Source organism: Phoca vitulina, unplaced genomic scaffold (assembly GCF_004348235.1).
Source record: "Phoca vitulina isolate PV1807 unplaced genomic scaffold, GSC_HSeal_1.0 scaffold6, whole genome shotgun sequence".
Lineage (NCBI taxonomy): Eukaryota > Metazoa > Chordata > Mammalia > Carnivora > Phocidae > Phoca > Phoca vitulina.
The window spans coordinates 30,652,504-30,678,217 of NW_022589709.1; the positions used below are offsets into that span (position 1 = coordinate 30,652,504).

General features: G+C 35.3%; 1 long non-coding RNA gene across 1 annotated transcript in view; it reads right to left on the bottom strand.

The window, feature by feature from the left end:
• Window positions 1-5,627: 5,627 nt before the first annotated feature.
• The window catches only part of LOC116632207, an 85,331-nt gene continuing 65,244 nt past the window's right edge, over window positions 5,628-25,714 (bottom strand). Inside the window, exons 4-7 of the long non-coding RNA XR_004299366.1 lie at window positions 21,092-21,546; window positions 15,922-16,073; window positions 7,004-7,254; window positions 5,628-6,649 (exon numbers count right to left, since the gene is read on the bottom strand). This is a non-coding gene — a long non-coding RNA (uncharacterized LOC116632207). The remainder of the gene's footprint in view (window positions 6,650-7,003; window positions 7,255-15,921; window positions 16,074-21,091; window positions 21,547-25,714) is intronic.

A 25,714-nucleotide genomic window follows, 5' to 3' on the forward strand; every position in this document is an offset into this window, starting at 1 on the left:
CTGACTTTATGCTCACCACACTGTGAGCTGCACATAAGAGGAATTTAATTCAAACTATTTTTTGGTTTTAAAAAAAGGAAACAATGTCTCAGGTCACAGAAAATCTGAGTCACAGGCTTCAGGAATAGCTGGATCCAGTGGAGGATTCTCTAACTGGCACCCTTCAGGCAGCAAGAACACAGTTTTTGTTTTGTTTGTTTTTGCTTTTGTTGTTTTTCTGCCATATAAACACTGAGTTGAATGGCTGAGGTCATTTCATTTTCCCATATTTGCATCAGAAATCCCAGGGCTTCATCTCACTTGCCTAGCTTCAACTAAATGCCCATTCTTGAACTCTATGGCTAGGATTGGAGGTAGCAGAACAAGAGAAAAGTACACATGTATTATAACACAATGTAATCTTAGTGAGATCAAGCACCCTGTTTGTCTTGTTATATCACTGCATTCCCAGCATCATAAAACACTGCTTGTCATATTACAGGTACTCTGTAAATATTTTTATAAGGGTTAAAAATTTTTGAATTTATTGTCTAAGCCCATGTCAAGGACTCATTCCTGGATCTGGAGAATGGGATTGGTTGCTCTTATATTAGCTGAATAAGAAATGCCAAGGTGTTCTCAAAGATCCAAAAAATTGTTAAGAAAAGCAAAAATAGTTTCAGCTTTACAGAAAAGATATAACAAATGTCCTTAAAACAAGCAAAACTTATGGAGACTATACTATGCAGAGAGAATGGACTGATTATTAGAAAAGAGAATATGTCTTTTACTCATATTTTTTAAACCTATCTTTCATTAAAATGCAAAAAAAAATCAATTTTTTTCTTTTGCAGTTGACACCTGAACAACCTAGGTGTCAGGGGCACCAACCCACCATGCAGTAAAAAATCTAGGTATAACCTTTAATCCCTCAGAAACAACTAATAAAAGGCTACTGTTGACTGGAAGCTTTACTGATAACATTAACAGTGAATTTAACACATATTTGGTATATGTATTATATACTGTATTCTTACAATAAAGTAAGCTAGAAAACTATTTTTAAGAAAATAAGGAAGAGAAACACATTTACAGTATTGTAGTCTAAAAAAAAAATCCCCATATAAGTGGACCTGCACGGTTCATACTCATGTTGTTCAAGGGTCAACTTTACATTGTTATATATTTTTTGAGATTGGTTAATCCTAAATCAGTTCCCAAGAACTTGGTTACCTGTGAATAGATCAGTTATCAAATATTTAGCCTATATTTCATTTAACACAACGGAGACTGTACCACTGGACTACAGTAAGCATACCAAGGATCTGCAACAATGACTAGGTAAAGACCAAAGTCACTAAGTGCCTTATAATTCAACTTAAATAAGGAAATAAGAGAGATGTGAAAGAAGTTAAGCTCAATATGAGTTATGAAGAATTATAATAAGTTTTAAAAATGATATATGCATTAATGCTGAAGATAAAATTGCCATTGAGACCAATTTCTCCCTTTGTTTTATGTTCAAGTAGATTGTCTCAAGGAAGGAAGAAAAACAAAAAAAAGAAAATATTACAGTAGTTATTTTGGTATACATGTGTATTTGTAAGTATTACAGTAAATAGAATTGTACAGTGAAGTAGAAACCTTATGGGCATTTTTATTTTTTTTATTTTTATTTTTTAAAGATTTTATTTATTTATTTGAGAGAGAGAGAGAGAGCACGAGAGGGGGGAGCGGGAGAGGGAGAAGCAGACTCCCTGCTGAGCAGGGAGCCCGATGAGGACTCGATCCCAGGACTCCAGGACCACGACCTGAGCCGAAGGCAGTCGCTTAACCAACTGAGCCACCCAGGCGCCCTTATGGGCATTTTTAAAGCCTGTATCTGAGCTTCATGATATTTGTAAAGTTTACTGATGTTGTCAGTATAGCCCTCAAAGTGATGGCATTTAGAGGCAGAGACTTTGGGAAGTAATGAGGTGTAGATGAGGCCAGGAGAACTGAACTCTCTTGACATGCACACACAAAGAGGTCATGTGAACACAGTTACATGGCCACCATCTGCAATCCAGAAAAGGGCCCTCACAAGAATCAAATCTGCCAGCAGCTTGGTCTGGGACTTCCCAGACTTCAGAATTGTGATAAATAAATGTCTGTTAAGCCACCCCGTCCATGGTATTTTATTATAGCAGCCCAAGTTGACTAAGATGCTCATCAAGTGTGTTCAAGAAGCATATAGCTCTGATTCCTACGAGCATCCGTTTGTGACCATAAGGGAAGAGTGTCTCATGATAAGATTAATATGTAAAAGAGAGAAAACTGAAATAGTCGGAGAAAAAAAAGACACAGACGTTCTGACTGAAACTGCCTGAAATTTGTACCACTGATAGACTTTGGGTCACAAACCAATACATTCACATATTCTTTAAGACAGTTGAAATTCTGTGAAATTCATTTCAAACTATCACAGCTGAGGGACTTCTCTCTACCAAAACTCTCTCCTGCACTTGTTTACATCATTTTCACTTATTTAGATAATCTCAGTATATGGGAACTTCCAAGGATTATTCCTATCATGGTGGTTGATTTTCACAAAATCTTTTTAGTGGGAACCGCCGTACTTTTCTGAAGGAACTTTTTATTCCCTTGCCATATAACTCAACAGAAGACATTTATTACTGCTAGATATGCATCATTTTCCCAGCATGCCTCCCCTAATGCCATGATGTTCCACTTGAATTGATTTTATCACTGGGTAATTTGTTCCTTCACATCATGGTTTGTACAAATTCCAGTTTGGATCAGCTACTTATATTTTTGTTTTATTTATACTAACCAATCAATTTATAACTCTTTTTAACTATAGCAATCTTTACCTTCTGTTTCTGTTTTTAAAGGTTCATACAATTTTCTTCAGTCACACATTTCAAAATACATTTTGTGGTAGAATATTTTCAAAGATGTTTGAAAAAGTTCCTCTCATGATACTTTACTATGTGACTTTGCCACATTTCTGTCATGAAGAGGAGTTTACCTAACTTCCCCTTGAATCTGAAATGGCCTTTTCTTTTTTTTTTTTATGTTATGTTAATCACCATACATTACATCATTAGTTTTTGGTGTAGTGTTCCATGATTCATTGTTTGCGTATAACACCCAGTGCTCCATGCAGAACGTGCCCTCTTTAATACCCATCACCCGGCTAACCCATCCTCCCACCTCCCTCCCCTCTAGAACCCTCAGTTTGCTTTTCAGAGTCCATAGTCTCTCATGGTTCCTCTCCCCCTCCAATTTCCCCTTCATTCTTCCCCTCCTGCTATCTTCTTTTTTTTTTTTTAACATATAATGTATTATTTGTTTCAGAGGTACAGATCTGTGATTCAACAGTCTTGCACAATTCACAGAGCTCACCATAGCACATACCCTCCCCAATGTCTATCACCCTGCCACCCCATCCCTCCCACCCCCCACCACTTTAGCAACCCTCAGTTTATTTCCTGAGATCAAGAATTCCTCATATCAGTGAGGTCATATGATACATGTCTTTCTCTGATTGACTTATTTCGCTCAGTATAATACCCTCCAGTTCCATCCACGTCATTGAAAATGGCAAGATTTCACTCTTTTTGATGGCTGCATAATATTCCATTGTATATATATATACACAGCATCTTCTTTATCCATTCATCTGTCAATGGACATCTTGGTTCTTTCCACAGTTTGGCTATTGTGGACATTGCTGCTATAAACATCGGGGTGCACGTACCCCTTCGGATCCCTACATTTGTATTTTTGGGGTAAATACCCAGTAGTGCAATTGCTGGATTGTATGGTAGCTCTATTTTTAACTTTTTGAAGAACCTCCATACTGTTTTCCAGAGTGTCTGCACCAGCTTGCATTCCCACCAACAGTGTAGGAGGGTTCCCTTTTCTCCACATCCCGGCCAACATCTGTCATTTCCTGACTTGTTAATTTTAGCCATTCTCACTGGTGTGAGGTGATATCTCATTGAGGTTTTGATTTGGATTTCCCTGATGCTGAGTGATGTTGAGCACTTTTTCATGTGTCTGTTGGCCATTTGGATGTCTTCTTTGGAAAAATGTCTGTTCATGTCTTCTGCCCATTTCTTGATTGGATCATTTGTTCTTTGGGTGTTGAGTTTAAGAAGTTCTTTATAGATTTTGGATACTAGCCCTTTATCTGATATGTTGACTTGCTTCAATAATTGAATGTCAAAAGTGAAGTCATATTTTCTGGGCTTAGGCCTTAAGATAACTTGTAGCTTCTCTATTTGATCTCTTGGAATGCTACCCTGAGAGTGTTGTGTAAGGAAACTGGCTGGCCTACTGCATAATGACAGACCACATAGAGGAGAACCAATCCACCATCTAATAATCAGTGACACTGCTAGACAGGTGCATGAGGCCATCAGAAACTTTTCAGCTAATCTGACCCTCTGATGTATGTAGGTAAAACAGCAGAAGAATCATCCAACTAATCCTGAGAATCATGAGAAATAACAAATTATTGTTGTCCCAAGCCACTAATTTAATGGTTTATTATGTAGTTGCTGACATCTGAAACAAAAATATTAAACACAAATATCACGCCAACCCAAAAGATGCAATGACATTTGTGAAACTAATGGACTTAAATATGCATTTTCATAGAAACATTTACTTAGTTGTTAAGGGATAAAAAATTTTATGTAAATAAACTATTTTTAAAGATCCTATTTTTATTAATATGTATCTAATTTATTTTACATTTTATCTTATTTTACTGAGAGGATGGGAGAGAGAGTATGCACACGAGTAGGGAGGGGAGGGGCTGAGGGAGAGGGAGAGAGAGAATCTTAAGCAGACTCCATGCTCAGTGCAGAGCCCCATGTGGGGCTCGTTCTCACAACCCTGAGATCATGACCTGAACGGAAATCAAGAGTTGGACTCTTAACTGACTAAGCCACCCAGGTGCCCCAAATTTAATTTATTTTAAATTTAACTCAGAAAAAAAAGTAAAAAGGAATTCATAAATATCAGATAATTGGGCCTATTATACATTTTTTAAAACAGACTTCAATAAATTAATTTTTTACTAAAGCATACCCCATTTACAGAAAAGTGTATAGCTCAAGGACTTAATACATATTAGAGCTATTTTTAATAATGCTAATTAATCTTTTGTTCTTAAGAGACCCTGAGATAGGCAGAAACTCTATTTCTCCTTGTTTATTCTTTTCTAGCAAAATAGTGCACATTGGATTAATTCATTAAATATACTAGCCTGTTTTCCTATAACTCTACATATGTATGCCTAAAAATTACCGGTTATGAAAATTGAGCAACAAAATAAACTGGGGTTCCAGGGCAGGTGGAATAGGACTTAAAAGTGGTGGCACAGTTTCATATATATTAAACTATTAAGTACTACATAAATGCTACAATATATATGTCACTTCACCTTGAAAAAGACCTGAGGTTTAGTTGTGAAAGAGGGACACAAAAAGGATGAAGCTCCTGAGTTATCATGAAGTGGTGGAAGTAGTCATCCAAAAGTGGACTGAAAGTTGTTAACACCAGCTGTGGGTGGGTGAGGGTAGTAACACCTGGTGAACGGAAGTAGCTGGTAGATGTGTGTTTTTGTGGATTACTGTGCTGTTGGACAGCTTGTTGCAGTTTTCTGGGTCCATCTCATGTTCTCAAATCACACATAAACAAACATAAAATTTGCTTAAATTGTTTCCAATATATCAAGTGCATTGGAACAATTTCCATTTTTAAAACAAAGCATTATCGTAGAACTGATAGCTCTTGAATTACTCATATTTTGAAACTCTCCTATTCGTTTGTTCATTTACTGAGTTTAGACAAAACTTCATTTCTTGTTTTTTTGGTGCCTGTAACATATTTGAACTATTTTTTCAATGTTGAGTGAGCTTCAGGATCCACACTTCAAGAGTAGATTATAAATCCACTATGAATCCCTTCTTCAAATTAATGGAAAGTTACCGAAAGAGAACTGTCCCATTATTCCAGACTGTTTTAAATCATATAATTTTAATTTATCCTCTGGGGAGCAAATCTTGGAAATAGGTAAAATAAATGAAGATATGTTAAATAAGAGGTTATTATTGGAACTCACAGTCTAAGGCCCTCTGGAAATAAGAACCACAGCATCTTAAAAAGATCCTTTGTTAACTTGCTTTAATTATTTATCTCCAAATAGCAACCTCAATCATTATCCCAAGGTTTTAATTCTCCGAATGGCAGATTTGAGGTGTCTGAAACTTACTGCATAAAATAAGAGAGCCCAGGCTACAAAAGGGCAGATGTCAATTCTTCACTATCAAATAGGTGATAGAAAGAGGTTGAAGGAGGTCTTGACCATTTACTGCATGCAGCCATTTTATAATTGCCCACTATTCTTTAAAAGTCAGATAGCAAACCAATTATTTTAATCAATTCATTTTAACAAATAAATGATGTTAATAAAGGTTTCACGAAACTTTTTCATGAAATAGAATTGTGAATTCTATTCACAATTGTTAGTTCTTGCCAGAATTATAGGTAAATTATAAATATATACTGTCAACACCCTCCACTGTTCGTAATATTTGATTACCGGGAGCAATGAAGTTCTTCATGATAGCTGCTTTGGAATTTGTTCTGATACCTGGTTAAAGAAAAGCAAATAAGACATCAAACATTATCAGTATTTTGTATATATATATATATATATATATTTTTTTTTTTAATAATTGCTTTATTTCAGGCTCATGGGCAAGCACTGTAAGGCTCTAGCACTTTTACAGTTTTTTTCCCCCCCACACAATTATCTATCTAGCCTAAACAGCTGAAAGTTTGGTGTTTATCATTTACTCAAAGATTATGAATTCAATTCTCCAAACTCAGGAAATTTAGAGCATATCCAAGTATCCAGTATTTCCTTCCTAACTAGGTTAGATGGAGTTTCAAATAGCTGCTAGAGATTGAAAGTTTATGTCCCCCCCCCCCCCCACACACACACCTAATTTAAGGCAGCCAGGTAGGGGATCTCCAGGAGCACGGCAGACACCAGGTAAACAAACAAATTCCAGAAGCTCCAGGTTGTTGTGCAGGTGACAGGGCCCCTGTGGATGGCACTTCACCTTGGCTTCTGGTTGTGGTCCTGCATGCTGAGCGGCAGCAGACCCTGGCTCAGAAACTCCATGGCACAGCTGCTTGACTGAATGTCCGGGAGGGCATCGTAAGCATCCTTCAAGTCATCCTAAGTCTCACCTAAAATGATTTCAGAGAAGCCTCCCATCATCTCACGATCTTTTTACATCAGAATTTTTCCTTTTTAAGCACGTATCATACCAAATACAAGATAATAGTTAATTCTCCTTTGTTCATGACTTTATACCTGGCCCCTGAGCAGGACCTGGAACAGTAGCTACTTGTTGAACTAATCAGATGCGGTCACCAATTATTCAACAACTAGAAAGGGGCACCCGGGATGATTTCTTAGTGATACCAGTCATTGTATGATGCATATGAGGATGGTTACTCATTATAGACTGAATTGTCCCCCCAAAATTCATATGTTGAAGCGCTAAGCACTCCTCACCCTATGTGAAGAGAGCTCCTCATGGAGCTCTGATCTGATACAATTAGTATCTTTATAAGAAGGGACACCAAAGAGTGCTTTCTGTGTCTATCCAAACACACACATGAAGGAAAGGACATGTGAGCACACAGCAAAAAGGTGGCTATCTGCAAGCCCGGAAGAGAGCTCTCACCAGAACGGAACCATGCTCATCCCTTAACCAACTGAGCCACCCAGGTGCCCAGGAACCATGCTCATCCTTGATCTCAGACTCCCAGCCTTCAGAGCTGAGAGAAAAGAAATCTCTGTTGTTTAAGCTGCCCAGTCTATATTGTTTTGTAATGGCAACCCAACATTGCCTTATGTCCGTGTGAATCCTCTAGGCTCTAGCAGATATTAGCTAATATCTTCTAATAGCAAATATTAGCAGATAATATTTTCAAGATTATATTAGACTAGTGATTTGAAGAGATTTTTATCTTTGGGAAAGTAGGTCAAGCTTCCTCACCTATAAAATGATTTATAGGAGGATCCTAAGGAAAAATAACACAGAATTCCTGTAATGAATATAAAAGAGCATAAAGTTTAATGAGCTGCATTCAGAAGACATAAGAATTAGGTAAAGCCATTAATTTAATGGGAGATGCTAGTTCATAACCACCTAGTTACCTTTTTTTCCCAAGATTAAAAGTGAAGTTGTTACGCATGTTTTCTCATTCTAGATACAGAATAATGTTGAATCTTAAATTTACATTTGTCAGATATCTGGTATGATTATTTTTTAAAAAGTTGTCAACATAGGAAATGTCAGATGCAATATTTTGTAGTTTTAAGTAAGATAACCTAAATATAAATGATATTTGATATGGAATTTTATCTCTGAATAATTTTCCAAACTTAAAATAAATCAGCATATTTGGTGTTTAAATTCTAATGAATTCAGGCAGTTCTGATGAAAGTTATTACCTTGTATTATTCCTCACTTCCTTGAGCATACCCAGATGATGAAAATAAATTATAGGTAATGTTATGCATTAAAAACATAGGAATACACAATTAATAAAATTAAACACTTTCTCAGTTTTTTTTGTATCTTTAGGCACATTTATAATAAAAGCTTGAGAAGGCAGGAATACGTTACATTGTATGTGTACAAGGTGCTTTGTTATACTAATATGTTCATCTTTAAGGACATTAAATGACTTTAGTTTTCATCAATTTATTAATGCCATATTACCCAGACATGATGTTATTCCATTAACACCTAGAAAAAGGCTTAGAGTGCTATATGAGTAGTGATATCTGATTTGTTTTGAGTCTCCTGCTCTTGATTAATCATTGGCCACTATTGAAGAGTTAGCTGCCCTATAAAAGGGTTTGTTTTTCTCTTTTTTGCCAACATGTTAGAGTCAAGTCTTGCCATATCAACATGGCACCAAACACAGGTAACAGTAGAACAATGTAGTAGGAGTACATTCTCACTTAAAAATATAAAGGAAAAGAGGGATGCCTGGGTGTTTCAGTTGTTTAAGCATCTGCCTTAGGCCCAGGTCATGATCCCGGGATCCTGAGATCAAGTCCTGAATCAGGCTCCCTGCTCAGCGGGGAGCCTGCTTCTCCCTCTGCCTGCTGCTCCCCCTGCTTGTGCTCTCTCTCTAACAAATAAATAAATAACATCTTAAAAAAAAAAAAAAAAAGGAAAAGAAAGAACAAAATGTACCTTAAAATGATGTTAAAAGAAGGCAATGTTCAATATCCTATATAGACTAGAGTAAGATATGTCCTGTATGGACTAGAGTTGCATCCAGACATTTGCTAGGGAACTATCTCATGGTTTTACCTACTTTCCCTATTGCCCAATTGGTTAGAAAATTCAGATCTAATAAAAACCTAATAAACACAGGTTGAACCAAACAGGCTTTGCATTAGAGTTTAATACAGTAGAATAAAACCCTTATTATTTTATTATTTAAAATTTATTTATTTTTGAAAAAACTATTTTTAAGAGACATGATACTAAAAGCAATCTTCACAACTTAGTTAGTATTCCCACTGATTAAATAATACGTTATCAACCCCATAAAGAGCATTTTTTTCCTTAATTTTATTTATTTATTTGAGAGAGAGAGAAAGAGCACAAGAGAGGCAGACTCCCTGCCAAGCAGGGAGCCCGATGCGGGACTCGATCCCGGGACTCTGGGATCATGATCTAAGCTGAAGGCAGATACTTAACTGATTGAGCCACCCAGGCACCCACCATAAGGAGCATTTAAATCACTCCTCTCAACTACCTTCTCTCACTCCCTCAATGTTTGCTTTCCACCAAATGATATAGATGACAAAGATAGACAGAAATAGAAATAGGAATAGGAATAGAAATAGATATCTTTTTCTCATTCAGTAATGCTTGGATTTCTCTCCCCTGCTATCAGATATCTCCCTTACACACCTCAGATTACCTTTTATTTTTATTACTTTCACATTTCCTTCATATATCTCTTCTTCCTTCTGTCCTCTGGCCAAGGTCCTCAACAGTATTGTGAAGAAAATTATTTAAATATGTCATGTTGGAGTAAGGCTATTTGCTACCTAAAGCTACTGTCATGCCAAGTTGGCTTACACTATAGAAGATGTTAAAAAGTCACTGAATAAATCATAATTTTCCATTTATAATAGGTTCCTTTCCTATTTTTTTTCTGATTTAGTTATGTATCTATATTGACTCTCCTTTTAACTTCAAGAATTTCCCTCATTTGTGTTATGGCCTCTATTTGTCATCATGTTGCTTCCTTGACACACCCTTTACATTCGTGGCCCTCAAAATTTCAAATTTCTACACAAAAATTTCCCCTGTGGCATTTGTTAAAATTCTGAATCAAGACACACTCCTAGTGATTCTGATCCTATAATTCTTATATCCTTATTCAGTTCTGATTAATGCCTAGCAATTTTTACTTCAATTATTTCAACTTGGTCTTTTGAATGAGAAATAAATAGAGATCTTAATAACATCATCTAATCCCAGGAGAAGATCTGCTATGCAAAAGACAAAAAAGACATTCATGTACACTACGTATTTTATATCAGTAGGTCTAATAAATGTATGCAATTCTATATGCTTAGGAACATATTTTCTTAAACAATTCATACAGAGAGAGATGAATAGAAACTGAAATCATGTCTCTGAAAAGATGAAACAACATAAATCTAATCTGAAATATACAATGATCTAATCAGATAGAATACATTATAATAAGAATGGGAGAATGTTATTTCTATACCACAAGTTCTTCTTAATATTCAAGTAGGCAATAAAAAATTGTTGAATATTATTCAAATACCAAAAATAAATGTAGAGTAGCCTCATGAAATCAGTTGTATAAAGTAGTTGAGATATTCGAAAGTTAAAATAGCTGTCATACACTGGGATAAAACATCTGCATCTTCTTTCCTACTTGTAAATGAGCAGGACAAACTTTTATAAAATATTTCTTTCCTTATGAGATTTTAGTTAGACTTATTTTTTTTTTCTGCATAGCCTCCTATTGCTCCATTATGCCTCTGACAATGTCCATTTAATTTGATGAACATGTTTTTTGTTCAATGTAAAATAGCTGAAATAACCTAAAATGTCTAATCCTCCTGATGTGCTCTGAATTCACAAAAGCTTCTAAAGAAATAATTGATGAAGCCAGGGATATTCTGTGGAATTGAAATTGTCAAAATACAGAGTTGGAGGCTATTTGGCTATTGGAATAAGGGAATGGAGTATGACAATTGAAAAGTATAATATGTCTGTCTAAATATATCTGCCCCTTTTTGGAGACCTTACTGGGAATGAAAATGGAAGCACTACAATAACTGAAAAAGAAACAGTGAAATGTAGCTATAAAATACATTCAATAACAGATGGTCAAGAGAAAGATTATTGAACCCAATATGAGAAATAGTGGTATCTATTATGATATTTAAAATACAATAGGTAAAGAGAAAATGACATAGTCCATTTTAAATCCCATAATTTACATAAGAGGAATTTTCTTTGTCATTATAAAAGAAATAGGAGAAAAAATAGAGTATATAAATGAGAGTTCTAACAGCTATTCTTAATGATTGTTTCTTCAACAAATATTAAGTACACACTATGCCTTAAGCACTGAAGAAGGCACTAAGGATACAAAAATGATTAGAATACTGTTCCATTTCTCACAGGATTGAACTAAGCTCAGAAGGATAGAAAAGTAAAAAGGTGAATATAGATATAGATGTGAGCTAAACACAGGTAGATGATAGATAGATAGATGATAGATAGACAGATGATAGAATGATGATAGATAGATGATAGATAGATAGATAGACGATAGATAATAATATACACACATTGTCTAACCTAGTTGTTGGAAGGACTCTCATATTCAGACAGAGGGAACAGGGTTCAGAAAGCCTTTTGCAGGTATACTTGAGCTACATACTGAAGAGTAAATAGACACCAATGAGGACCATTCATTTGAGGTTGAGACAAGTGCAAAGCAGAGAAATATGGAAAGCATGAAGCATTCATAAGTGAATACCTCAACGAAGCTAGCATAAATAGCAGATGGCAGTAAAATAATTCTTGACTTTTATTCTGCTTCTGACCTGGACAAAAATTATTTAGCTGTATTTGGCATAGTCATGTCCCGTTCTGGAAAATGATAAGGATAAATAAACTTTTCAGAGTTTTTTCCATTTCCAATTTTTCACCATTTATTCAATTTCAAAATACTTGCTAAAAATTCTACCACAGAGTAAATACTGTCCCTTTAGTGCTTATAAAAATATATAATACATATATGGTATATAATTATATGCAAATTTATATAAAATATACATTATATATTAATCACATATAAAAATATAAATATATAATTAAGATATCTTTGTGTGTGTATGTGTGCATTCACCAATCCTAGGCAATCCTAGGCAGTATATATTATCCTCAACATTTTTTCCCCATGCTTTTCAGTCATTTTTCTCCTCCCAACCAGAACTTGATGTGTTCCAGGTGTGACTTTTGCAAAACTTCACTTTGATGTGCCGTTGATAGTACTAGCCCCCAGTCCTGTCTAAATTTACTCCCTTCTACCATAACATACATGTCCTATAGCTTCGACTCTGAAATCATTTCTGAATTAGTAACTGGTTCCTAACAACTAAATATAGGAATTAAATTGATAAATGTTCTTTGCCAAGTGATTTAACAAGGGATTTATGGAACAATTAATTTATTCAGTTGTATATTTGCCAGTGATGGAATAAGCTCCAGTCAGAGGTGGTAGGAAATATTTAAAATGCCAAAGTCTCTCATGGATTCTCTCTTATGTTCCATAGAAACATCCATTTACCAGACTGAATGGAAAGTAAGTTTTCATGTAACATTAATTGACAGGGGAAGTAAAGATCGGCAGAAGTCAGACCATCAGAATATTGAAATAAAATATCTAGATTTTAGGAGTTCTGTGACCCAAAATAAGTTACTTCACATTTCAGATCCTCGGCTTATCTATTGAAGTGGAAATTCCAAAAGAAACTATAGATTTACTGTGAGAAATTTAGAAAATGCATTTGAAAGCACTATATAAAACCTACAGTACTGTACAAGTGAGACTTATTTTAATATTTAGTAACACATTACAACATGTATAAAGATTTAAGAATGTAAGGGTATGTTGGCACAGAAGCAACTGTATCTTTTGATAGGTCCAAGATATTTTATTGGAAAAAGTGTGCTTTGAGCGATGAGCAAGCTATAACCTACCTGAGGGTAGTAGAATTTTGCCAGGGTCTGTGCTGGCGATAGCCTCAGAAAAGATTTGTCAGGATGGCTACTAAGAAGGGGAAAAAAAATCCAACCTTTATTGAGGAATAAGGGTACACTGGGCCAAGCAGGGAGTGCAAAGGGTTGGAATGACACAGAGAGGCCAGATTGAATACTTTGCAGACTGTTTAGAATTCTCCAAGGAGATTATTTGATGGGAAAATAGTGATGGGCCTTCAAAAGAGATGCATGATTTTATGACCAATATTACCATCTGCCAGAATATAAACTGAGGTTACCAATAATTTTATTAAAGTTACACTTTGATACTTTATATCACAGAACTAATTATTTTGTGGTGATATATGCTTTTATTTTTTTAATTGTTATAAACATACACTTTGGTTATTGATGACATTAAGTAACTTAGTGGTTTTAGTCAAGAGAAATAAACCAATCTTCACAAATTAAAACAAAAATCCTCTTGGAAATTGGAAAAAAAATAATTTTTCACTGTGCAGGAAGGGCAGAAAGGACAAGAGGTTTTTGTTTTGTTTTGGTTTGGTTTTTGTTTTTAGAAGCAGTAGTAAAAATTTTACCTAATAAATAAGAGCTTTTGGCATCAAAGAGCTTAGAAGCTGTCATTCCATCTTAAAAAGTAAAAAGCTGAGGAAACTAGAAAATCAACAATTCTTAGATCCATCAGAGAAATGAGGTCACAGGCCAAACCACTGCACTCAAAATTGGGGAAAGATTGGTGGATACTGAGAATTATCACTTACTAGAGCAAAGAACCAGGAGCAGAAATCCACAGGAACCAGTGCTGGGGTAGGAAACCTAAACTGTGATCGACAATATACATTCTGAATACAAGTTCGTTGTTACATATATGGATTATAAATATGGCCTAAGTTTGCATCTTATTAACACAGTTCTTTTATAACCAGTTTTAATTTTTAAATTATTTTTTCAGGTTTTTCCAGTTTTACTGATATAACTGACATATAACATTGTATATGTTTAAGGTGTACAATATAATGATTTGATGTATGTTGTGAAATACTTACTGTCATAAATTTAGTTAACCTCCATCACATCATGAAGTTACAATTTTCCCCCCCTTTGGTGACTTTTAAGATCTATACTCTTAGCAACTTCCAAATATACAAAACTATATTGTTAGTTATAGTCATCATGAATATCCAGTTGTTTTTAATGTTAATAAAATCTAATTATTTTTCTTCATGGTTAATACTTTTACTGTCTTATTTAAGAAATCCTGAACACAAGTTCACAAATATAATCACATATTTTTTAAGAGACCTTATGATTTTAGCTTTTACATTTAGACCTATATTTTATCTGCCATCATTGTGTGTGTGTGTGTGTGTGTGTGACTTGAAAAAGGAGATCGAAGTCCATTTTTACAATATGGGCTATTCAGTTGTTCCAGTAACATTTGTTGAAAAAAACTTTCCTTCCCCCATAAAATTACATTGACAACTCTACTATGTGTGTTGGACTATTTTTGAACTTTCTCTTGGGCTTCAAAAATCTACATTTCCATCCCTTTACCTGCTTCACACTGTCACTTTTATAGTATCTTAAAAGAGGGTCTTAAAATCAGTTTCTGGGATTTAAACTAGTATCCCAACTCTCCACCTATGTGGAAATGATAGAGTTCAGGAAAAATCCATACACAGATTCTGGCATTCATTTATCTATCCCCGCTTTTTCTCTCTCTTTCCTATTTTTGAGAGTTATGCTTCAATTGTAATAGGAACAATACAATGAAATATATTAACGTATATTTCCCTGAGCATCATCTGCTTATCTTCTTGAGGATGTGTGCTGCAGTTATTTTAATTGTTATGGCAGAAATATAAAAAGACAGAATGGTCAAATTTGAAATTTAATTACATAAAAAGAGATATTTGAAGAGTCTCAAAAGTAAGATTTAATGGGAAGAAGTATTTTCTAAATGCTATATGCTACTTAGTACAGCAAGAACCAGGACTGGAAGTATAAAAGAGAGAATTATATTATAGTCATGAATAAGAGTCTGGTTTTAAAATATGCCTGCAAATTCCTTGATATTTGTCCATCAAATAATGGAACATATTTTTCTTCCACTTAAATATAGGCCAGCTTATGTGAACCTCTGCTAGTAAGTAGAAATAACAGAGGAGAAACTACTCGACTTTTGATGCTAGGTTAGGAAAGGCCTGATTCTTTCTTTTGGGATATTCATCTTGGCAACCCAACAATCATGTTGTGAGGTGCCCAAGCCGCACAGAGAGGCCACATGTCATATTACCCAGTAGTACAAGCTTAGTTAACAATTTACAGCCAACATCGACCAGGAGATATATGACAAATCAACCCGCAGATCATTCCTGCATCCAGCTTCTAGCATCCAGTAATTCCAACCTAACACTGAGTGAAGCAAAAATAAGCTGTACCCCCAAAGTTCTGCTCAAATCGAAGATCTGCGATTTAAAAATAAAAAATTCCTCCAAACACTAAATATTGCACTAGGGTGTTTCACAGAAATACATACCTGGCATGAACTTAGGTACCAGGAGTGGTGCTATGATAGTAAAACCCTCAGAACAGGAGAGAGTGGCTTAGGCCCAGGTGGTGGAGAAGTTAGAAGGACACTGAGAGTCACAGAGACTATGAGCAGAAGCTTGGTGGCACTTCAGAAGAATGCTGGTGGGAGATGAAAGGAACGTGAGAAGAATGTTATCGGAAGGTGGAAAGTTTAATGATATTGTCACCTTTGTTAACATGAAAAATTTTAAAAAAATGAACTTGATGATCTAATTAAGAATATTCCAGACAAAGCGTTAAAGTTGCCATCTGGCTTCTAGTTGCTCATATTAAAACATAAACGAAGACAGTATAAAGAAAACATTTTTTTAGCATAAAGGCAACAGAACTTTCAGGGTTTGGTTTGACAATAAAGCCATTTGTCATCCACACACTCTGCAGTTAGCAAATGATTCTAAAAAATTAAAAATGTTTTTTGAGCTGAGATCAAAATCAGTGCATTATCAGGGAAATATTGTCTCCAGAAGCTACTCAGGGCATGACTATAAATCCCTTTGTTAAGATCATGAATATACCTGTTGTGGTACTTACAACAGACAAGAGTCTCTCTTCACATCTTAATGTCATGCCACACTGATGCTCTTTATTACATAATAGAACCTCTCCTCAAAACCTTACAGGAAGCCAAAGATAGTAATAAGGTAATTAAACAAGGAGACCATTAGACAGGTGGTTCTAATGTCTTGGTAGCCTATATAAGCAAACGTAAGTCAGAGTCAATACATTCAAATCCAAGAAAGTGAAAACCCATCACAGCTAATGAGAGTCTCTCAAATAAGGCAACTGCTTAAACTATAATAATCAAATAATAGCTTTGTTTTATTCTGTATGTTCTCTTTAGTAATTTTGCCCCTAGCTCTTGTCAGTGGAGCACTCCTAACCACTTTCCGTCGGGCACTGCCCGATTCAAATCCATGTTTGATCGAATAAACTCTAAACATTTTAGTGCACCTCGGTTTACTTTTTAACAATAGGGATGGACTTATCTTGGTGAGATGCGTTAGTGTGGCTTTTGTCTAGTGAAACAAATGCCATTAGTACTCACAGAAAACCTGCAAGAATTTTAAGACAACATATTAACGCAGCATTGCCAGCTTGAACTAAGACAGAGGCAAAACGAAATAAAGCATATTGACCTTCGAACTAGTATTGGCATGGCGCATGCCGAGAAGACCGTTCAGCTGCACATACCAATCATTTCTCACGGAATAGACATGAGAGTTCAGACAGTAGAATCAAGAACCTTGAAGGTGCATCCAAGAGTCGTCCAGAATCATTCCTAGGCCAGAGGGTTGAGCCCTAATCAAAAAGCTGGCAGCATGGAAAAAAAAAAAAAAAAAGGCTGGCAGCATGGTCTTGGCTGGATTTTGTATTTGCTTTATGTGTGTAATCTTTGTGTGTTCCCTGCTTTGAATGGGGTGGTCTGTAATAGCTCTCCTAGGCCAGGCTCACCATCTTGCATCACTTGTGTGTGTGGGTGGCAGGGGGCGGTGGTACTGCAGAGAACAGGTCCTTTGTCTCTGTTCCCAGGTCTTCCACAGGGGAATTGTTCTGGAGGGGCTGTACCTGCAAAGACTCTATGTCTGGACATAATTTAGATAATAAAATGTTGAACTTTAAGCTGAATGTGATTCCATAATAAATAAGACTTTCTTGGAGTCTTGGGAGAGGGGTTAGTATACTGACATGTGGGAAGAATAGAAATGGATGGCAGATTATGGTAATTTAAACATATGCCCACAAACTCATGGCACTTCTCTCCATCAAAAGGTAGATTCTAATTCCCCTTCTTTTAAATATGGCCTGACCTTATGACTTATTCCTAATTAATCAATGTCATATAAATTATGATATATGAATTTCAAAGCTGGCTTCAAACAGGCGAAGCCACTGTTACCTTGCCCTTTCCCTCTTAGAATATTTAAACTTTGTATCCAGCCACTAAGTTTTAAGGAGGCCATGGCAATGTGGAGAGGCCAGGTGTACATGTTTTGATGGGCATTCCCTCTACTTAAGTTCCCAGGAGACAGTCAGGACCAATCACTAGTCCTGTGATTCACTTCATATACCTCTCTGCCATTTTGGAGAAATGAAAGTGACGAACTCTGAAGGATTAACTACATAGCCAGTTATCCAAAAGAATCATTCATAATGAAAGAAGAATATTTCAATCAAAAGATTATTTAAAGTGGTAAAGACATATTTCTCTACTAATAGAGCTCTGTGATGGCTTATAAAAGAGATCAGCTCAGCTCTTGAGAAAAGAAAATTTTCTTTTTCTGTATATATCTGAGTTCATTTCAGTAGAGCTGCAAACCCACTGCAATTTTTGAATCCACATTTTGAATGTTCAGAGAATATTCACAAATACATTTTGCAAAAATATGCCTGCCTATACCTTATGCTATTCAAGATTTTATAATTCATTAAACCAAAACTGTGTTATAATTGTGCAACATAAAGATTAAAGTTACGGCTTTAGTTAAATACATATGCTCCATATTACTGAAATCAGGAATGAAAGGCTGAGGACATTTATGGATCTGAGGAGTATAAACAGGATAATAAGAATAGCATATTAGCATGGAAATAAAGAATCCCTGTCTCTTCTAATGAAGTGAGGGAAATATCCAGAAGGATATAACAGCCTGTAACACGGAAATAAAATTACTGAAAATGACTTCTTATAAACCACTAGTTTCCAAGCTCTTTGATGGAAGAAAAAGAAGAAAAAGGATTGTGCTTCTACTTCTTGTATATGTTAAAATACTAGTTTTCTGTTCCATTGGAGATATGAAGATTGCCATGTGAACTATCTCCCTTTGTAAATATATTTCTCTCTGTCTTTCCCAGCTTTACCTAATTCATGGACCTTCACTCTCTTTTTCTGTTGCTATTTTAAGCTTTTTTTGGGAATAGGGCAATATATGTAGGATAACCAGCATAACATGTACAGTTAATCTCATTGTAAACTCACTTAAGATCTTAATTCTAAACTCCTAATGCTTTCCATTTCTATTTTTGCTGTTATTGGTTGTTAATAAAAGGGTGATGGGCTCAGGGATCTCTAAACAGTTGTACCCCATTGTTTGAAGAAAACAGTAAGTGTGTAAGTAGGAAAGACATTCGACTGGTTTTAAAAAGGATATTCAGATTCCAGATTATGAGGAAAATGAAAGCATTATACTAAGGTGAATAAAATCTCATTAGCCCCCCAATGTCTCAGTGTCCCTCCTCTCCTCCTGTATCCATTTCTGTGGGTTTGAGACACTTGGGTTTCCCTGTACTCCCTCTTCCTACTTCCCCGTGTATACAGAACTTGCATTAACTTGGGGAATGTAACTAGGAATGCTATGAATTTCTTTACTATTACATAGTTCTTAGGATGCATTGCATTTCAGATTCTCTAGATTCAGATTCTGTAAAGAAGAAAAGAACAATCAACAAAACTGCTGAACTTAAAGGAAAAAAAAAAAGCTAATTAGCAAACAGTTGTAAATGGGTTTGTTTACTTCAGGACCCTTGATTTCTTCCTGTTGTTCTTTAGCTTCCCCACACTGATTTCCACATCCATCACATTTCATTTTTCTGAAATCAGCTTATGCACTTAATGGTCCAGACTGGGCAATCAATGTTGATTGAAATCAACTTTCAAATTGATGCAAGAGGTCCACTGCTTGCTCTAAGAACCAGCTGTGTAAATCTAAGAGAAAGATAACTGTCAGCTTTTTCCTATGTAATTTTACATCTTCTTAAGCATACTGCTGTTATAATGACCCAGGAAGCACTTGTATCTAGAAAAAAAATCACTAGGTAAACACCAAATACCTTCAAACCCCACCACCCTGACATGACACTGGACAAAAAAAAAAAAAATTACTGCTGTCTTGTTAGCATCTGCTTAGAAATGATTTGATTTCTTGGATACAAGGATAGGGCTCATGTTACTGTGGTACTTATTGAGAATAGGCTGTTCCCAAGATAGACTCAGTGGAAACAGCACCTTTTGTCTTGCCATGGAAGAAGGGGCTTATTTTCAAAGTCATCCAACCTAGTGTACTTCTAATTACAACCTGATGTTGGTTTTGCAGAAAGAAGGCTCACAGCAGTGTGAGACAAGATTGTTTCATTTCTCTCACCATAGGGTATCTATGTTTGGCTTTCAGAGTTGAAACCAGGGAAGCTGCATTATAACGCTTCCACTTTGTTGCCCTGGGGTGAGTATAAGACATCATCTCTTTCCATGAGAGATTTCTATTTGCTCTCCATAGTTTCTTCTCTTCTACCTTGGCCTCCATGAAATCCCTCACTTCTTGCTACCAAAAAAAAAAAAAAAAAAAAAAAAGCAACAAAACACTCATTAAATAAAATAAAAGTTAAAAAAATATAATAATTGTCTCTGTAGTTTTAGTCCAACTTTTTCAAACATTGTTTTGGCTTTATGTAGCATCTTTTTAAATAGACTTTGCATTTTGGTCTTAAGTTTAAGTTCACAGCAAAATTGAGCAGAGGGTGTAGAGATTTTCCCTAATCTCTGTTGCCCACATATACACAGGCTCTCCCACTATCAAAATCCTCCATCAGAACTGTACTCTTGTAACTATTTATCAGTCTACACTGGCACATAACCATCACCCAAAATCCATAGTTTATATTAGAGTTTATTTTGGTATTGTATAATCTCTGGGTTTTGATAAATGTATAATGACATGTATCCAACATTATAGTACTAGGCAGAATAGTTCCACTGCATAAAAATGTTCTGTGCTCCACTTATTCATCCCTCTTTTCTCCCTAATGCCTAGCAACCACCGATCCTTTTACTTCCTCAATAGTTTTGCCTTTTCCAGGGTGTTACATAGTTGGAGCCATACAGAAGCCTTTTCAGATTGTCTTATTTCACTTAGAAATATGTATTTAATGTTTATCCATGTCCTTTTACACATACCTCCTTACACTGTTGCTGTCACAAATTATATTTCTATACATTACTTTCACATTATCATAGATTTATAACTATTAGTTTATGTATTTATCTTTGAAATGATGTAGAAAATAAAAAGAACAATTACAAACCAATTCAATAATATCAGACTTTATACTTATTATGTAGTTACCTTTACCAAAGTTCTTTATTTCTTCATATGGCTTCAAGTTACTGTCTAGTACCCTCTCCTGTCAGCCTGAAGGACTCATTTTAGCATTTCTTGTAGGGCAGGTCTACTTGCAAAGAATTCCTTTAGCTGTTTTTATTTGTTTGTTTTAATCTGGGGATATCTCATTCTCTTCTTCATATTTGAAGGGTAACTGGCCACATACATAATTCTTGACCGGTTCTTCTTTCCTGCTTTTCTTTCAACACTTTAAAAATGCCATCCCACTCCCTCGTAGTCTCCATGGGTTCTGATGAGAAATCTGCTGTTAATCTTATTAAGGATTCCCTGTACATGATGAGTCACTGTTCTCACAGTGCTTTCAAGATTCCCCTTTTGTCCTTGACTGTCCTTTGATTTTAATGTGCCTCGGTATGGATTTCTTTGTATTAACTCCTTCTTGGTTTTCATTTAGTCTCCTGAAAGAAGAGATACATGTCTTTGATCAAACATAGGATGTTTTAAGTCATTTCTTCAAGTATTCTTTCTACCCCACTCTCTCTCCTCTCCTTCTGGGGTTCTGATTATGCTACTGTTGGTTCACTGATGATACCTCACAAGTCCTAGTTCATTATTTTTATTTTTACTTCCTGTTCCTAAGATTAGATAATTGCAATTCATCATCATCAAGTCACTGGTTCTTCTGTCTACTCAAATTGGCTATTGAAATCCTCTAGTAATGACTATTTCATTTCAGTTAATCAAAATTTTAAGGTCCAGAAATTTTGTTTGGTTTGCTTTCTCTTTATTGATATTCTCTATTTGTTCATACATTTTCCTTGAGACTCCAAAATACTTATTACACACCATTTTAAAATTATATGAATTGTGCAAGTGTTGGGGGAAATGACTATATCTTTGATCAAATGCATAGACTTGTATTCATTTTAGTTACATAGTAGTCAATATAACAAATAAACATCATGTTAACAATGGATATTTTAATACTGTTTCTGGAGAGATTAATGAATCTCATATTCTCACCAAAATAAACTCCATATACCTTCACCTATTTTTTTTAAGCCAGATGTTCATAGTTGGAAATTCATTTACATGGCCAATATCATGCATTTTATACACTTTTTTTTCGTATTTTTCTGAGTATATAAACTCAGAATATGCAAGATATATGCAAAAATAGAAATGAATACACAAATAAATGTAGGTATATTAAATACACACATTTTTCGAGGACATTGCCCATCAAAATAGAAATAATTCAAATATTTCTGTCTCTGACGCTCCCTGGTGGTCTAGTGGTTAGGATTCGGCGCTCTCAAATATTTCTGTCTCATTTTCTTTACAATTGTTTTACTATTCAAAAGTCACACAAATCAAAATACCAAATTCCTGAATATCATAAAAGCAAACATTCTAAATAAGTTACTTTCAGATAAGTTAAATATAATGATTTTTTAAAAGATTTTATTTATTTATTTGAGAGAGAGGGAGAAAGAGCAGGAGCAGGGGGAGGAGCAGAGGGAGAGGGACAAGCAGAATCCCCCCTAACAGGGAGTCTAATGCAGGGCTCCATCCTAGGACCCCAAGATCATGATCTGAGCTGAAGTCAGACACTTAACTGACTGAGTCACCCAGGCACCCCAAACCTGATGATTTTGAAAAGGCAGGTATATTCATAATAGAGAGCACTTACATTGCAATATTTAAACACAGGTAACACCCAGTTGGTCTCTAAGCATGTTTGGAACTAAGGTATATTTATATATTTCATTTATACATATAGATATATATACTTATAAGGTATATAAACTCAGGAGTGTTGTAGTGGCAAAATTTTGTTAAGATCACCAAGAAACAGAAGAAGCCAGTGTGCAACCATAATGCATAGAAAGAAAAATACAAGTGTTGGCAAGGATGTGGAGAAAGGGGAACCCTCTTACGCTGTTGGTGGGAATGCAAGCTGGTACAACCACTATGGAAAACAATATGAAGGTTCCTCAAGACATTAAAAATAGAGCTACCCTACAACCCAGCAATTGCACCACTAGGTATTTACCCCAAAGATACATAGTGAAAAGAAGGGGCACCTGCACCCCAATGTTCATAGCAGCAATGTCCACAATAGCCAAACTGTGGAAGGAGGCAAGATGCCCTTCAACATATGAATGGATAAAGAAGATGTGGTTCATATATACAATGGAATATGACTCAGCCTTCAGAAAGGATGACTACCTACAATTTGCATCGATGTGGATGGAGCTGGAGTGGATTATGCTAAGTGAAATAAGTCAATCAGAGAAAGACAATTATCTTATGGTTTCACTCATATGTGGAACATAAGGGATAATGCAGAGGACCACAGGGGAAGGGAGGGAAAACTGAATGGGAAGAAATCAGAGAGGGAGACAAACCATGAAAGACTCTGGATTCGGGGAAACAGACTGAGGGTTACAGAAGGGAGGGGGGTTAGGGGATGGGGTAACAGGGTGAGGGGTATTAAGGATGGCATGTGTGGTGATGAGCACTGGGTGCTATACACAACTAATGAATTGTTGAACACTACATCAAAAACTAATGATGTATCTTATGTTAGCTAATTGAACATAATAAAAAAAATAAAAAAGAAAAATGCCAAAAAGAAGAGAGAAAATACATCTAATATTTCTGATTTCTTTTCACCTACATTCAGTCTATCTGGAGGAAAGACTCATCTCTGCCCTTGTATTCTAGAAGATAGCTGTCTGCTAATCTAATAACTCCCGTGGTTCTGGTTTAAAACACCTTCACTATGTTTCTCTAATAGGTAACCAAAAGAGTCTTAAGACACAATACTTTTCAAAGTAATAAATTATGACAGGCCCGGGAACTCTTGCTTAAAGGTGTGCTCTGTGATTTGACCCTCATGTTTCTGGGGCACTCTCTTCTTCTGGGAAGACTCATCTGCTTTGAATGATCAGCACTGAGATAATCTCAAATTTATTTCAGAAACTAAAAAAGGTTATGATCTAAAATAAAATAATAGCAGGACAACATATATTTTGAGTAGCTATAGAAATGCTGATGCAGGCTCAAAGGCTATTTAGTTTTTGCCATCCAATTCAGTAATAAAATGATGAGCCAAGGGAAAAGGAAAGCTATGGAAATATACTCTGAGTGCATATTTGGTATTACTCTTTCACTGACTTTATCTCATTAGTAAATCAAGAACAGTACTATATTAGCTCAACATCTAAAGGATGCATTCTTGTGAATAATGTTTCAATTGCAAACCTTCTTGAGTCTTCTATGTTATCCCATAGGGCTATAAGATGACCAAGTAACTGGTGGGAAATTTTATACTACTGCTATTGATCACAGTATGAAAAGAAAACAATAAAGGCATCAATAATACATGGTCCTGGATGACATCTTTATAGCATGGCTAATAAAGATGATTTGAAATAGCCCATTGACTTTTTCTCTGCCCAGAACCTAGAGTAAATATATAATTTAATCTTGCTCTAGAAGTTGAGGGCATTTTCTTTTTTGAGAATTGTGACATTATTCATGTTGCTAAAGATAAGGCCTTGCCCCAGCTTTCAGGTTTTAAAGCTTAGTTATTAAATTTGGCTTCAAGGTGAAATGTGGGGAGATAAATGGGAGTGATTGAGAGATTGAAGATGAAAGTGTGGATCTCTGGTTACAGAACTGAAAGAAATCAAAACATGGAGCCAAAGAAATATGACAGTGCCATTTAGCAGATAATGAACTTTAATTGCAACCCCCACTATTCATCTATTAATATATTTTGTGAAATGGTTTTACTTTATTATTCAACAGATAAATAAGCAGTCACTGGAAAAAAGCAGCTTTTAAAAATTTATTTGATGAGTCTTACTTAAGGGATATTTAGTTTTACTCATCAAGTATTTATTAAATACTTGGTACTTGTCCAATATAGATTTTTGTTGGTGACAGGAAACTATAAATATACAGTCCATATTAAAAAAATACTGGTCTGCTATATGAAAGTACATTTTTTTCTAGTGACATATTCTGTTCTTAAAGTCATCATAAAAAAAGAGTATCTTACAGTGCTGCTTAGAATAAAAGAATATTTAAAGAAAAAAAAGCATCCCAAGTGGAGGATTCTTCTCAAATTAATGAAATAAAAATGTATACATATATATTCTAAAAAATAATTCAGCATATGTTTAATACTACTAAGGTTCATTTTCTTATCATGTAGCCTACCTTGAACCAACTTAAGGTGTAATAGTAAACTCTGTATGAATATAGTACACATTTCTCACAGAGAAGTGTGACAAAACCTCAACACTCTAGATTGCTTTGAGAAAGCAACTTATTATTTTTTTTTTGAGAAAGCAACTTATTGATATAAGATGATAGAGATGATGGACAAATGAGGGCAAAATATCTTTGTTTTAGTTTGTTTGGCTTTGGTGGGGGGAACTGAATAATAGGGGAAGATATCCCTACTTCGTATACCAAACCCACCTATTCACCTCATAGAACAGAAGATGCTCCTAGTGCTCTTATCACTCAGGAATTTACAAGGGTTTGTGGAGCTCTGTGTCCGGAAGCAGTGGGGGTAGAGACTAATATATATACTGTTATTTCACATAT